The sequence below is a fragment of the Lemur catta genome, chromosome 18 (assembly GCF_020740605.2).
Source record: "Lemur catta isolate mLemCat1 chromosome 18, mLemCat1.pri, whole genome shotgun sequence".
NCBI lineage: Eukaryota > Metazoa > Chordata > Mammalia > Primates > Lemuridae > Lemur > Lemur catta.
The window spans coordinates 24,868,406-24,884,522 of NC_059145.1; the positions used below are offsets into that span (position 1 = coordinate 24,868,406).

General features: G+C 41.8%; 1 long non-coding RNA gene across 1 annotated transcript; it reads right to left on the reverse strand.

Moving 5' to 3' along the window:
- Positions 1 to 421: 421 nt before the first annotated feature.
- LOC123623164 lies at positions 422 to 3,976 on the reverse strand. Its single transcript, XR_006729815.1, has 3 exons — positions 3,814 to 3,976; positions 2,921 to 3,019; positions 422 to 2,286 (listed from the first exon to the last, which is right to left on the reverse strand). It is a non-coding gene; the product is annotated as an uncharacterized LOC123623164 (long non-coding RNA).
- Positions 3,977 to 16,117: the final 12,141 nt, after the last annotated feature.

The following is a 16,117-nucleotide window of genomic DNA, read 5'->3' on the forward strand; positions in this document are numbered from 1 at the left end:
CTATATTAGTTTTATATCATAAAATTGATGTATGCTCATTGTAAAAAAGAATTTGTATGCTGTGTAATTCAGCTACAAGTAACAAAGACATAAATATACAGGGATTTATTTGCTCTTGTAAAGTCCGGAACCAAGCAGTGGAGCAGCACGATCTAATAGAACTTTCTGTGATGATGGAAATGCTGTCGTTCTTGTTGTCCAGTCCAGTAGCCACTGGCCACAGGTAGTTATTGAACACTTGAAATGTGGCTAGTAGGGCTGAGGAATTGAATTTTTTTGTTTATGTAATTCTTTTTTAAAATTTTTTATTGATACATAATTGTACATATTCATGGAGTACATGTTATATTTTCATACAAGCATATAACATATAATGATCAAATCAGGGTAATTGGGACATGATTCACCTGAAACATTTATCATTGCTTTATGTTGGGAACATCAGAAAACTTCTAGCTATTCTGAAATATAATAAATTATTGTTAACTATAGTTGCCCTGTTGCACTTGAACACTATTTATGTAATTCTAATTGAAGTTAAAATATCCGGATGTAGCTAGTGCTAGTACCATAGTAGACAGCAGAGCAGTAGTGGGTTGGTATGAAGAAGACTCAAGCCTTCATCCTAGTGTTCTGCTGTTCATGGCTTCCACCCTCCAGATCTCCTCATGGTCCAAGGTGGCTGCTGGGGCCACATGACAAATCCACATTCCAGGCAGCAGAAAGATACATGAGCAAAAGGGCTAGTCCCTTCCCTTCTAAGGAGCCTTCCTAGCTGTCCTATACAACACTTCTATTTACAGGTTGCTCAGAACTTAGTCACATGACTATGCCATGCCACAGGAGTCTGGGGAATGTTTGGAGTTGGTCTGTTTTTGGTGTGTTTTGTTTCATTTCATTTTGACTGAAGAAGGGATGTGAGGGCAGGCAGTTAGCAGTCCCTGCCACAAAAAATGTATAAAGTCCACCATTCCTGTCCATTCCCCCATTCCCAACCTGAACCCATTACTAATCCTCAGAGATAACTGCCATTAATAATTGTATATAAACACATATACTTTTTTTACATATTGAATTTTTACAATGCATTTGGATGACTTCCAACAATAGTATATATAAGTCTACATAGTTCTACTTTATTCTATATACAGTAAATTCTATGAGGGTAGGAATTTTGCCTGCTTTGTTCATCTTTGTGCCCTATGTATAGTAGGCATTGAAAAAAGTCAGCAGTAATCATGTCTCATTTTATGGATATGCCATAATTTATTTAACCCATTCTTTCCTCCTAACTCCCAAAATAACAAACCCCCGACCAAGAAAAAACAACTTTGCTTTGTCCTCTGAGAACTCTGGAGCAGTAACTAAATTAGCTATTGCCCTGACAATCCAATTTCCTAATTGTCTTTCCAATCAACTGCAAAAATTGATTGTCTCCACTTCACTGTGATTTGATTCTGTTGTTATAACAACTCAAAAATATGTATCCCTGAGTCTGTTACTTTGGCCACGAAGGTCTGTAGGGACTTAGAAGCAGCACCAGCTAAGGAAAAGTCAAACTAGTTAGAAATTCTCTTAGGAAAGAAAAGAAATCACTTCTTTGTGATTTCCAGACATTCTTTTAGTACAGGTATACTCTACAGCTGGAGAAAAATGGTTATGATTGAGGCTTAGAAGCAGAGTTCAGTGGGGAAGGTTTAAAACCAACCCAGCCCTCTGCAGATCCCTTCAGAGTTTTGTATAGAAAATGAGTAGAAAAGGATGGGCGGTACATGGGCAATATAGATAACCTGAACTTTTGTACCCCCATAATAAGCTGAAATAAAAAAAAAAAAAAGAAAAGAAAATGAGTAGAAAAGTCTAGTTGAAGAAACAGAGAGACAGGCAAACAGGAAAGAAGCAACAACCCCTGAAACTTCATTTCCTTATCATTAAGAGAGTGATAGTGTCCCTCACTTCCCGGCATTGTGATGTGAATCAAATGAAATCATCGCTGTACCCACCTATCATACCTTGCTCGGCACACAGCAGCACTCACACAAAACTATAAATGTGGGAAGTATTCATGTGTTTCCGACATACTGGAATGGCTCCTGAGATCCAGTGGGTCAATTTCAAAGGAGAGACATTTACAACAGTACAGTTGCCCGTCCAGACTGAATAACTCAAACTGGTATGGCCTGAAGTGTGGCACATTCTCATATCTCTGTAAAGGCATCCTTACTGATACGTAGTCCAGACATATTTGAGTTGCTCCCTTGCTGCTGATTGAGGCACTCTTGGTACCTGGAGGACATAGGGACCAGTACAATATGCAGGACAGTCACATCCCACCAAGACCCGATGCTCAAATATCCCAGGCACTGGGAAATATTTCTAAATCAGAGTTTTCCATTGACCATCTGTACTAGAAATACTTAGGCTGCTAGTTAAAAATGCAGATTCCTGGGGCCCAACTAGACACGCAGAATCAAAATCTATGGGGGTGGAGCCCACAGGCCTCCAGTTTAACAAGCTTATCAGGGACTTTCATGTACAGGAAAATTTAAAAACCGTTGTCCAAGAAGGATTTAACTTGAATAACAATAACTAAATTGAATAATTGAATACTTTTTAGAATCTATCTTGTTGAAGGGACACAGTTGACTGACACTGGAATACAAAGAGTGTTCTAGGGGTACATATGTATCCCTCCTCAAGAATGAGCCAACAACACAATGTGATGAGCACAGGATAGAGATACGTAAGAGCTCCAGAGAATGGCAGAGAGGAGGGAGTGGTTAACTCTGTCAGGTATTGCTAGAGGAGGCTTTAAAGGAGAGATATCTGAGATGGGCTTTGAAGGCTGAATAGGAGTTCAGCAAGTTGCCAATATGGCACAATGCATATTCTAGGACAGTACTTCTCAAATTTTACTCACCTGAAAGCCTGTTAAAATGCGAGCTCTGTTTCAATAAATGTGGAGTGAGATCCCAGGTGATGCTGATGGTCCATTGACCACGCTTTGAACAGCAAAGTTCTAGAGGAGAAATGGCATTGGTCATAGTGAATCACCAAGGTTTCTGTTCTACCTAGAGTGAGGCAGGCATTACACATTATGTTGTGGTCTTTATTGACTTCTCTTTTATGGATAATAAGCTGACCTCCTCCCTTCTACTCAGGAATATCATTAACTAGAGTTAAACAAATAACATCCCTTAAGAAACTCCCACCCTGGACCCAGCTACACGGAGTTGCCTGTGTAAAAAGCAACTTGATCTAAAACCCAACTTCAGCAATTCTAAACATTTAGTAAACTAGCCAGCAAATTTTAATGGTTATTGGGTTTTGTCTGTTTTTCTGTATCTTTTACTCTTCTTCCCTTCACCTCAGCCACAGATTTGCTTTTCTTTTATTACATCCTCAAATTAAGGAACAACAGAACATTCTTTCTCTGATAAAAATTCTCAAAGCTCCTCAGGTCTCTCCTTTATTATACACCTTGGGGAAGCTGCCAGAGATTGATTATCTCCTTGTTATCTTTGTTATCTTCTAAGCAATTTCCCCTATAATTACAGCTCTAAGCTTAACCTTTCTCTTGGGCTCCAGAGTATCGTACCAGCTGGGGGCAGAGCATGGAACCGTGGTTGTGAGCACAAACTTCGGAGGTACACAATCCTAGATTAAAATCCTGGCTCTGGCACTAGCTGTGTGACCTTAGGCAAATTACTTAACCTCTCTGAGCTTCAGTGTCTTCCTATGTAAAATGGGGATAATAAGAGCACCTATTTCTGAAAGGATTAAATAAGCAAACTTAAGTAAAAGGCACAGTACCTGGTTCATTAGAGTTATTCAAAAAAATGTAGCTATCGTAATCCTCAGACTCGTCCACCCTGGTCCAGTAACCTCCATTTATTTCAGTTCCAATCTCTGTGTGGCCCCAGATGCCCAATGCTTATACCTGAGCACCCCCCACACACCCACCTTCAGCATTGCTTCTCTTACCCTCATGTCCTACCCTATTTTTTGCGTGAAGCCAACTCCTGCTATCTATTTCTTGTAAAGGACTCACGTGTATTTGCACAGAAGGACAAATACGCCCACACAGACCACATGTTTGCTATCGCACTGCGTTTCCTGGTAAGCCTCGCGGACAAGCGCAGCAGGGCAGGGGAAAGGCAGCCTAGGGAGAAACTGTGCCTGGCTGCCCTTGCCAAGCCAAGGCGCAGCCATGACAACCTGTGTACACACCTGGCTGGAACTGAGGTTTTTCTGTTTGGGGTTTGGCTTTCTTAACTACTGATCATATCTAATCTGCCTCATATGTTTGAAGTAACTCACTACCGTTTTGTGTCCTGCAGTACAGTTGCATATTGCGACAACTACAGGCATTCCAGCCTGTCAAAAGGCTGGCCACTTCTTCCAAGGTGGACTGATGACACTTAAGTTGTCACTTGAAACAAGTACTTAACGACTTTGTTCTGAATCAGCTCACTCCTTCCACACTTATCTCTGCGAGTGTCTCCACTCATCATAGCTGAAGAGTCAATGTAGCACACATGTGGGAGGGCAGGGCTTTTCGTTTGTTGTGTTGTGTTGTTGTCCTTTGTCCTGGAATAGGACAGTGGTTGGGTAATGGACTATGAGGAGGGGAGAGAAAACTGACCTCCAGTTAATTTTCTTCCGCATATTGATTTAGGGGAGGTGAACTTTATTTTCAAACTTGCAAAGATTTATTGATTCATTGCACAAACTACTGCCTGAGAGCCTCCTGTGTGTGTGAGTAGGATGCACTAGGGACATGCTGATTCCAGCAGAGCCCCAGGGCTTCTCCGGGGCAAAGGGGCAGCACGTGGCTGGAAAGGGCAGGGCTGCAGCACCTTCCAGGAAGCCTTTGGTCGGGGCCAAAGAGTACTGTTTCTCCTTTAGTTATTTATTTGAGGTGGTCTGGGGTGAAGGTCCTACTCTGAGGATTTGAAGAGGGGCTGAAGCCACCCCTTGGTTGCTGCTACTAAGTGTTACATGTAACCAAACAGGATGCCTCCCTTCAACGGGGTTGCAATCTAGTAATGGGAGAAACAGACACTACGCGAGGAAGCAAACAAACAATCGGATAAAGACGGCAAGAGGAGCTCTTAAGGAGACGAATAAAGCAGCGTCGCAGAGAGTAATGAGGAAGAGCAAGGCAGGTGACACTTACACTTATGGAGACACTTGAAAATGAGGAGTCAGGCACACAAAGAACAAAGGAACAGGTTTGTGAGCAGGTGGAACAACACCTGGGCCCAGAGGTGGGAGCAGGTTGGAGACTGCAGCATGGGAAACAGGGATGAGGAGCCCAGGCCGGGCTGGAGAAGAGAAGGGAGCTACGTCCCACAAGCTCCCGCTAAGGGGTGTGTGTTTATGCCAAGTGCAGTGGAAAGCCACTGAAAGGTTTTAAAGAGCAGGACTCCCTCATTATTATTATTATTATTATATGACCTCTTACTTGGAAGACCCATATTTAAGATGCTTGAAGCAGACCGTCTCTGACTGAAGTGAGGACAGGGACCCAGAGAGGCCTTCTCCTCCTGCACCACCTTCCTGGAACCTCCCCTCTGCGGGCCACGGTCAACTCGCCATTCAAGGCAAAGGGAGCCGTGGCTGATAGTCAAGGCTGAAAATGATTTCAACTCGGGAAGAGTGAAAAGACTGGCGTCAGGACCTAGAGCCCAGCTGCTCCGGAGAAAGTGAATTTGAAATAATGGGGGTTGAGACCGTTGCATGATTTCTGTTAGCGTCGTTCAGCACCCTCAGCCCAGATTAGACAAAGCGAGTGATTGGAACTAGGTGAGGTGGGCGTGACCAAGGCTCTAAGATGTTGTCTGTGAGTCCAGGTTGGCTAAGAAAGAATAAGCTCAGGAGAGGATTGGGGGAAGAAAGTGAGTCCCCAGGAGGTGAAAAGGAAGTTTAGCTGACCAAGGGCATGGAAGAAGCGGGAGAGTTTCAGGGGCTACTGGATAGAGATGTCCTGGGTGACGAGATCTAGAATGCAGCTTGTGACTTACTAGGGCAAGGAAAGATCAAGGTTGCTGGAGTGTAGGAGACCCAGGAACTGTGAGGCCATTGGATGGCTGGGCAGCAGGACTGCCGGAGTCGTGCAGGAGATGGTAGGAAGGACAGAGAGGAAAACTGCAGGCTGGATGTGGATAAGAGTTCATCAATGTGTGCTGGGATAATAGTGGGAAATGGGTGATAGAACTGAGTTATGTGGTCTTCAAAAGAAAAGTTCTGTTACTTTAATTTAATCCTAATCAACATTTCAGACACCCAAAAGAGTATCAAGAAAATACAATAAATACCTTTGTATCTGACACTCAGCTTATGAAATAACACCTTGTACCAACACTACTGCAGCCTCTTGTGTAAACCCTCATAGATTCGTCCCCCTTCCTACTCCCACCAAAATACCCCTGTCCTAAACATAAGGCTTATCATTTCCAAGCATTGCTTTGTATTTTTACTACATAGACATGTATCCTTAAGTGAAGCTTTGTTGTTCATGTTTCAGAATGCTGTATAAATGATTCACTATATATTTTTCTATATATTTTTTGCAATATGCTTTTATCATTCAACATTAAATCGTGAGATTCATCCAAGCTGATGTATATGTATGTATACGTACACATACATATAATATATGGAAAGCGAGAGAGTTCGTGTTCACTGCCGCATAGTTTTTCATCATATGAAAATACAATCAATTTATCCTTTTTCCTCTTGGAGAACATTAAGTCATTTCTAATTTGTCTCATTTCAAAGAGTGCTCTGGTGAACATTTTTGTGCATATCTTCTTATGCATCTGGGTAAGAGTTGCTCTGGACTCATCTAGCGGTGAAACTCTTGGGTCGTAGTGTAAGAGCTTCTTTAACGTGACTAGATACTGCCAAATTGCTCTTTTGTGTGGTTGTAAACATTTATATTGTCCCTAAGAGTCTAAGTTTCCATCATTCCATATTATCATTTCTACTTAATAATATCCAACTTCTTAATTGGGTGTGAAATGCTATTTACTATGGTTTTGGCATGTGTTTCCCTGACTATTAGTGTGCTTGAGCATCTTTTCGTATTTTGGGGGACATTCATGTTTCTTGGTCTTCGCTTTGCTGCATCTATTACCCCTTTTCTTTACATTGGAGGGGTTTCCTAATCCGTACGTAGGACCTCATTATATATTCTAGATACTAATCCTGGGCAGTAAATGAATTTTAAAACTTTGAGTTTTTTTGTTTTCCTTTTGCTGTCTTTTGTTGAACGTAAGTTTTCTTTTACTTTTTAAAACGTCGCTACTAAAACATTTAAACTTACTTACATGGTTCTGGAGTGGCGCAAAAGCTCTGAGGCCCTGCTTGTGAGCTCCGCGTATGGCAGTAACAAAGAAAAGTAGACATTTGCCTTTGATAACATTTATGGGAAGCAGGTGAAGGAAGGGACCAGATCCGTATCTGTGTGGCTTCCAGAAAGCCACAGCTTTGAAGGTTTATCTTCACCAAGAGAGGGATCTGCTTCGTGGGGCGACGGCATGTGCTTCTCTAAATATCCTGGTAGTTGAATCCAGCCTGAGCAAACCTTTCAAAGCCTTTGGCAGAAGCAAGATTTCAAGATAGTACATCATCCTTTAACAGTGTTTCTCACAATAAGCTACATGGTCTCAGAAACAGTATTCACAACCCAACATATCTACAAAAATATTGTTTGACCCAGAACATATCTATTGTTCCTTCCAAAGATTGACACATTTTCCCTCCCTCCAGTTTCCCAGCTCGTCAGACTAAATCACCTAAGCATATGAATAACAAGGTAGGTGACCAATACGCTGACACAAGACAGCTGGGTTGACCTCCCAGCCCCAGCAGCTAGGGCTTTTGGTGACTGAGAAAGCTGAACTGACTCGAGCTGATGGTACACAAGTCCTTTCAAAGAAAATGGGAGGAAAATGCCTAAAAAGTAAGTAGCCAACAGGGAGGGTAGAAGAGCTAACCTAACTTGCCAAGGAAGCTGGACAGATGGCTCAATTTATTATAGACTATGTCCTAGAAGAGTCAGACAAACATGACATTCCAGGTATCGGGTTGTACAAAGATTTCTGCTAATTCAAGCACCTGAACTGGCTAAGTTAGCATTCCCATCCTAAGGAGCTTTTATTGTAAATGGTGCTACCTAATCTATCCATAGCACGGGAACAGTAGTACTCTGTAATAAACAGTGTATTTTTTCCTGAAAATATAATTATTATGAGCCACTAGTTTGTTTCTAAACAATCACAGGTTATGAAATAGGTTGTATCAGTAGGATATAATAATGTCAAAATTTAGCTTTAAAAATAAGCAGTGACTTTTAAGCTTGGGGCTTTAAAGAAAACAAGGCGGGTCAAGTCCTCATTGAGAGTTTGTCACTTACTAGCTCTACAACCTGGGGGAAAAAACCACTTTACTTCTCTCGATCTCAATTTCCTCACCCATAAAATAAGGGAAATGATGTTAATACTTTCTAAAGATACAAGCCACGATTTTCCTTTCATTTGGTTATTTTTAGCTCATGTCAGTGGAAATTTCTATAGAGAAGCTATGAGCATCCATGTGCTGAGCAAATGCTGAGGTCCCCTAGTCTGACAATCTGGGAAACCAGAGAAAAAAAGGAACCGTCTCTGGAAGGAACAGTGGAAATATTCTGGCTCAGATGAGACTGCTGTAGATCTGTTGCCTTGTGGATAGCGTCCAAGGACATTTTAGTTTATCTTGAGAAGTGCTGTAACCAGCCCAAGGACTCCTAGACCTAGTTAGAGATCAAGTGACATAATTTTGAGGTGATTTTGTTTTCCTCCATGAAGTTCATTAGTTATTATTCTGAATGGACTCAATCAACTGACTTATTTTCTTGCTATGCTGACTAAAGAGGTACCTTTCCATTTGTAGAAAATTTATTGCTTTAGGCATGAATTCTCTTCTCCTGGATATATTCTATGTTGGGTTTTTTTTTTTCCTTCTATTTTCTTTTCTTTCTCTATTTTTTTTTAAATAAGCTTTGGTGGTTTTTATAATATTAGAAAATATAGATCAAAAGTTGCACATTATCTTGAAATTCAGTTTCTAGGTTTTTTTTAACACCAAATCTTGGCGTCGAGGCATCTGAGTTTCTTCCTCATTATTGTGTCCTCTTTCGCAAACGGAAACCAAAACAAGCCCTTGGAAGACAGTGAACCTCATCTCCTGGAAAAGTTTATTGTCTTACAAGATCTTTCAAGGGTTTCAGAGGTCTGAGATGAGGACAGGAATTTGAGTGGCCTCAAAAATATCCTACTTTCAGAAGGACACTTGTATGCAACTGGGAGGCAGAGACTGAGTTTTAAACAATGAGAGGGGCCCCTCCCTCTGGCTACCAGTGAGATTTCAGAACTGGTCTTTGCCATGGGGGAGAAAAAAAAAGGGAGAAACCCTCTCAACAATGACCACCAATGTTAAAATGCTGAGCTGCAATTACAGCTCAAGGAGATGCCCAGCTGGAAATATTTGAAAGGATTTTGATACCCGGTGGAAAACTCCAGAAGGGCTTCTGGGGTTAGAGGTCACGTGTGGAGCCTTACAGGTTACGTGTGACACAGTTGTTTTTCTATCAGCACTTGACAGGTGAGTCGTGGACGTCACATCTGCCTCCTGTGGGAGCTGACAAAATGTCAGGGCTCTATGCCCAGCTGAGTTTAGCATCACGCACTTCAGGCCCTTGTACAAACAGTTGCAAGTCTCCAGGCCCTTCTCTTCCATTCAGCCTTTTTTTAAGTTAAACAAAGTCACTGACCATCACAAAGAAAATATTTAAAGCATTGTGTGGGGAAAAACAGGGGGGTGCAGAATGGGACTGTTTACTTTGCTGTGTTTGGATTATAAAAAAATATTCACACCTGAGTGAGGCCTCAGGCTGATGAAGAAACCCCGCCAACTATTTGAAACAAACACATTTTCATACTTTTCATAACTCCAAGTCACTTTAGCATATATTGCCAAGACCGAAAATTAAAGCACAAAGAAGAAAAAGAGCAAAGTATTCCGTGGGCGATTAACCACAGGAGGAAAATTGCTAAATTGGTTGAATCTCACCACCAATCCGTGATATATTCCATTTCTACATTCAGCAATCTTGCTGAAGGTGGAATATCTCTAAAGTAGCAGTTAACGAATTGATGGCGCTGATAGATTGCTCCAACACAGAAAGTGAAAAAGTAGGTGATACATTTCACCACCACATTTGTGCCAAGTGTTAAAATTGGAACAAAAATCAAAGTCAGGAAAATTAGCATGATCAATTGAGTAAAAAATGTGGTCAGGTCAGCTTTATTAAGGGCAGCTTCTTGTTTTTCACTATGGTCAGCCCAGTAGCATAGTAACTCCAGAGGACCCAAATATTGATTGGGTTTCCAACACTCTGAAGTCTGCTGACTACATGGAGACACTCCTATCAACAAATAAATGAGCCATTTGCTGCTTCACATTGTACAGTTAAGTTCATCTTCTTAAGAGATCTTCAAAAGTAATTACCTGGCTATTTTTAGAGCCATTGAAAGTACTGTTTCCTTGTGCATTTCCCTCGCAGAGCTGTGTAGAGTTATTTGCTAGACGTTGATTTCCTGGAATTCAGAGTTGGCTTAGGGACCAAGTTAGTTGCTTGCAGTTGCCAACTGGTAGCCAGACACTGCAGCAGACACAGCCCATCCTCATGTGATGGGTGAGCTCCATGGGTGGTCCTCACGTTCGCATAGCTGACTTGCCCACAGAGACGCCAGGCAGATCCAGGGCAACTGTACTATTTGGTCTATGTTGGAAAACATACATGGAGAGCCATTTTCTTAGATGAAGCCTGGTAGATTTGCATGAAACTTTCAGAGTGAAAATTAGGCCCCTGGGTTTGCCTTCTCCCTGTAGACACCGTGTTTGGTTACCAATCACAAAGCCATTTTGTGGTCAGTCCCAGTGAGTATGTTAATTTTGTTTGGAATGGCAGAAACATTTATGGAGTAAGGACCGTATGCTGGAGGGTATGCTGGAGGAGAAATGAGGCCAGACTCAGAAATGAATGAAGCAGGGATTCTGGCCTGAGGAAAATTCTCTTCTGTCAGGGAGATGAATCACAGACTGGTGACTTTTAAGTCCTGAAAGAGCTATGGAAGTTCTAAAGAGCCATTTCTTTGAGGCTAGCAGAGAGGGAAGGTGATTCAGAGAAGACATTAAACTAAAGTAGCATTTTTCAACCTTGGTGCTATTGAAATTTTGGGCTGGATGTTATTTGGTATGGGAGGCTGTCCTCTTTGTTGTGAGATGTTGAACTGTGTCCCTGGCTGCCCCTCACTAGATCCCTGTAGCACACACACAGACACAGACACATGCACACACACACACACACACACACACACACACACATTGTGACCATCAAAAATGTCTCCAGACATTGCCAAATGTCCTTCAAAGGCGAAAAGTCATCCTGGTTGGGAAGCATGCATCTACGGTGTTGTTTCTCAGAGTCGGACCAAAGGTGAATTGCATCAGAGTCACCTAAGTGGCATTAAAAATGATGTATCCTAGGCTTCACCCTGGCCCTGCCGAATCAATCGATACCTAGCAGTCAGAAGTCTGACTTTTAGCAAGTTTCCCAAGGGATTCTTATGTTCACATAGCTGTAAAGACAGCTGTAGGTATACAAGCTTTACCTGTTTGGTAAAGTTACCTTTCTGATCAAAGGACAGAGTATGATTAATGCTTATAAGGGAGGCTATTCGGAACTTGAAGTAACGTACCTCTATAGATGTGATTCAGGGCTGACTTCTTCCCTACATTACATTTTGTGCTATGTCAAGTTATGCCAGAAGGAGGCCTTTCATCTGGAATACACATTAGAATCACCTAAGGAGCTTTAAAAATTATGGATGCCTTAGCTTCACCCCCAAGAGAGTCTGATTTCATTAGACTGGGATATAGTTTGAGCATCATGGTTTTTTTTTTAAATCTCACTGGGTGACTCTAATGTTTCCAAGGTTGAAAACCACTATCCTAGACCAGATTCTCAAACGTGAATGTGTTTAAGACTTACCTGCAGTGCTTATTGGTAATAAAATATAGGCTCCTGGGCCCACTCTCAGGAACTGAGATTAAGTAGTACCGAGATGGGACCCAGAGAGCTTCATTTTTAACAAGTTCATAACCACCCCCAACACCTCCGCCCCCACACAAACGCTCATGCACATACACCCAGGTGATTTGAAGTACGTCATCCACAGAGCCATTTTGAGGACACCAAGGTTACAGTGCTTGGGTATCACCTACTGTGTAAACAGAAACCACCTGCCTTTTATGAAAGCAGATTGGCTTAGTGGGAAGGAGAGGCAGAAGCCTAGAGTCCAACACAGAGGGTCTCAGATCCTCACACTAAGATGATTCCCAAAATCAAGAAATGAAGGTTAGGTAAGAATGTATAACTGTCATCTAGGAAGGACAGTCTTCCTATAATACCTATGTACTTATTTTTAATACACAGACAATGAATGGAGGCCATTCCTTGTGTTTTACTAGGAAGCAGTCACCCTCAAAATGAACTAAATCATTCCCTTGGGAATTGTGGCCAGGTGTGGACTCCAGACCAGCATTTGGAGACTGAGGGGTACCTGCCTCCCATTCCTGCTGGAACCTGGATTCACTCATCCTTGTATTCGGCATTCGGGGAGAAACCATTCTATGCCCTGTCCTCGATTAGACATGGATGTACAAAGGTTAACAAAAAACAAGTGCCTGCTCTAAAGAGGTTGTCTAAGTTTATCATAAATCCCTGCTCAGGAGCTTGCAGAAAATAGAGACACCCCCAAAAGTATGTAGAGACGGCCAGTGAATCCAGAATATGTGAGACTTTAAGTCTAATGAATTATGTTTGGGTTTTTTTTTTTTTCGTATTTTGCTCTTTGCCACAGTAAACTAATGAGCTAAAGAAAGCAGGTCAGGAAAATCCCAAAAGGCAGCCAGTCTTCTCAAAGATCATTCCTCTTGAAGAGACTGATTTTAAATGTGATGTTTGGGAGCCCAAAGCAAATCCCTCCAGAGAGGCAAACAGAAGGTGCCAAACCCACAACGAGCCAGGACCAAACCCTGGCTGCTCGGGCGCTGGCCTGGCCCAGCTCGTGTGGACTCTGGACATTCCCTGTTCTCCAACTGGACAAGCTCTTTGGATGCTCACCAGAAGGTCAGCTCACTTTCCCTTTCCAAATTGATTTCATTCAGGCTGGTCACACCTGAAATAATAAACGCTGAGGTTACATTTCCCAAATCACCTCTCTTCTGTATTTCCCTCCCACCTTGTGGCGGCCCACACTCATTGTGATCTCTTGATTGAGACATCTGGAAACAGACCACACCATCCTTATTCCTGAGACCACAGGGCTTCATGGACATGGGAGCAGTATTCAAATCCCAACCCTACCATGAAGAGTGACCTTGCCTCTCCAAGCTTCGTTCTCTTCCTGTATGGAATGGGACGGGTAGGGTTACCAAGAGGGTTAAATTCTCCCCACTCGTCCCAAATGGGTTGGCTCCTTTTTTTTAAATTTAGATTTCAGCTTAAATGTACCCCCTTCAGAGAAGCATTTCTTGCCCACCCAATTGCTTTCTGTTATGTTACCCTATTTTAATTCTCTGCATAGGACTTACTATCTTTTTTGTTTGTTTGTTTATAAACTTGTTGATTGTCTTTGAATGGAAGCTTTTGACTGTATGTGTCTTGTTCACTGCTATAATTTTAGGACCTACAATAATGGCTGGCACATAGTAGGTGCTCAGTAAACATTTAATGACTCAAATGTGCAAAGGACCTAGTACAGTGCCAGGCATTCAATAGGTGCTCAATAAATGGTAATATTAAGTATTATTTATAATTACGTTTCTTTGAGATGGCACAAGATTTTGATTCAGAAATTCTTACTATATTTACAAGATGGGAGAGGTGCCAAGGCTGGTGATTGGGAGTCAGGGAGGTACCAGGGCAAAATAGTTTTGCTATTATTTGTAATATTTCTGGTATCCACTTTAATACAATCCACTCTGTTTTCTCTGATGCTAACAAAGCATGATTGCTTATCATTTATAAATGAACTCTATTATAGACACAAACGATGTGCCCATAGACACAAGAGTGCCCTCTTGATTTCTCTCTCTTCATCTAACTTTTTTCCTGGTTTTCTGATCTGAGGTTACTGAAAACTGGCTCATGTTACTTACCTCTAGCAGCCCCAAACTAACCTTATCAATTGGCTTTCATCTCACCTCAGGGCAAAGAACAGAGCCCTGAATCTCAGCCTAAACCAATAGCAAGAATTTTCTTCTCCCTGAAGATGATGTTCAAAAATCGTATCATGAGGAGAAACCACACAGGGGCCCATGAAAAGCATGGTAGATTTGGGCAGAAGCAATTTTTTTGTGGGAGAGTTTTTTAAATCTTAACAACTACATTACAAGTAAAGGGGGTGCAGTAGACAATTGCAGAAGGCTTTTGCTGAAGGCTTCAGGACTGGTCTGGTGCTGACCTTAAGCTCCTACACTGAGTGACGGCTGGCAGAATCCAACAGGGAGTGCTGTTTATAAACGTCCAGCATGCCTTATTATATCCCTGGAATAAGAAAGTCAGAATCAAGATGATACTGTATCAAAAGCCTGAAAAATTGTGCTCCTTTTCTTTATCACTAATGAGAAAACACGTCTGGCCATTATCCCGGCTACCACAGAGCATGTGGTCTCCAGCCATTTCACTGTGTGTCTGAAGAGGATGGTTGAGGGAACTGCATTCTTGGAGCAACCATTTGTTTCCAAAACTCACAGTTAATTATATCCAGAGTCAGAAATGTTTAAGGAATAGAAATGTGGTTTTCTTCTCTTCTTTTCTTGTTCAGGTCACCCTGGGCCAGGCTCAGATCTTTTTCAGGAAAGAGATTTGGACCAAAGCAAAAGAAATAACAGCAATAATAATATTTGCACTTGTTATTTATTGAACACATACTATATGCCAAGCCCTGAGCTACAGGCATTACATATGTGATCTCATGGTCAGACTCTTTTCCTCTTTTTCTCCAACAGAAATGTCAGAACTAGAATTAATAAAGGTTTCTGCCTAGATGTATACTTTGTGTAAAGAAGAACCACCTCATGCAGTGCATATTGAGTATATATGGCTCATAATGTCCTCTAAGATGTGCTAGGGACTGGACAGGTACACAGATTCAAAAGAGATTATAACAGGCAATAGACGTATGTTCAGAAATATTCACTGTAGCATTATTTGTATGAGCAAAAAAATCCTAAATGGCTATCAAATAAGTGACTGGTTGGGTAAGTTATGGCACATTCACATCTGCAATATTATGCAGCTATTAACAACAGTATAGATAAATATTCACAGTCAGGAAAATAGGTTGAGTGAAATACACACACACACACACACACACACACACACACACACACCTCTATTTATGCAAATTTGTACACATACAGATATGGTCAGAGAAACCTTGAGGGATGTTCACTAAATCATTAACCCTGCTCATCTCACATTAGGGACAGAAGAATGCTGGGTGATTTTTACCTTCCTTTTGATACATTCCTACACTTTTTTTTTTTTTTTTTTTGAGACAGGGTCTTGTTCTGTTGCCCAGGCTAGAGTGCAATGGCATCATCACAGTTCACTGCAACCTCAAACTCCTGGGCTCAAGCCATCCTCCTGCCTCAGCTTTCCGAGTAACTAGTACTACAGGCACATGCCACCACGCCAGGCTAATTTTTCTATTTTTTGTAGAAACAGGGTCCTGCTCTTGCTCAGGTTGGTCTCAAACTCCTCGCCTCAAGAGATCCTCTCACCTTTGCCTCCCAAAGTGCTAGGATTACAGGCATGAGCTGCTACACCCAGCTCACTTTTTAAGATAGAATTTTTTAGAGCAGTTTTAGGTTCACAACAAGATTAAGCAGAAGGTACAGAGAGTTCCCATGTACCCCTTGCCTCCCCACACTCAGCCTCCCCCACCACCAACATCCCCATCAGAGAGGTACATTTGTTACAATCAATGAGCCTTCACTG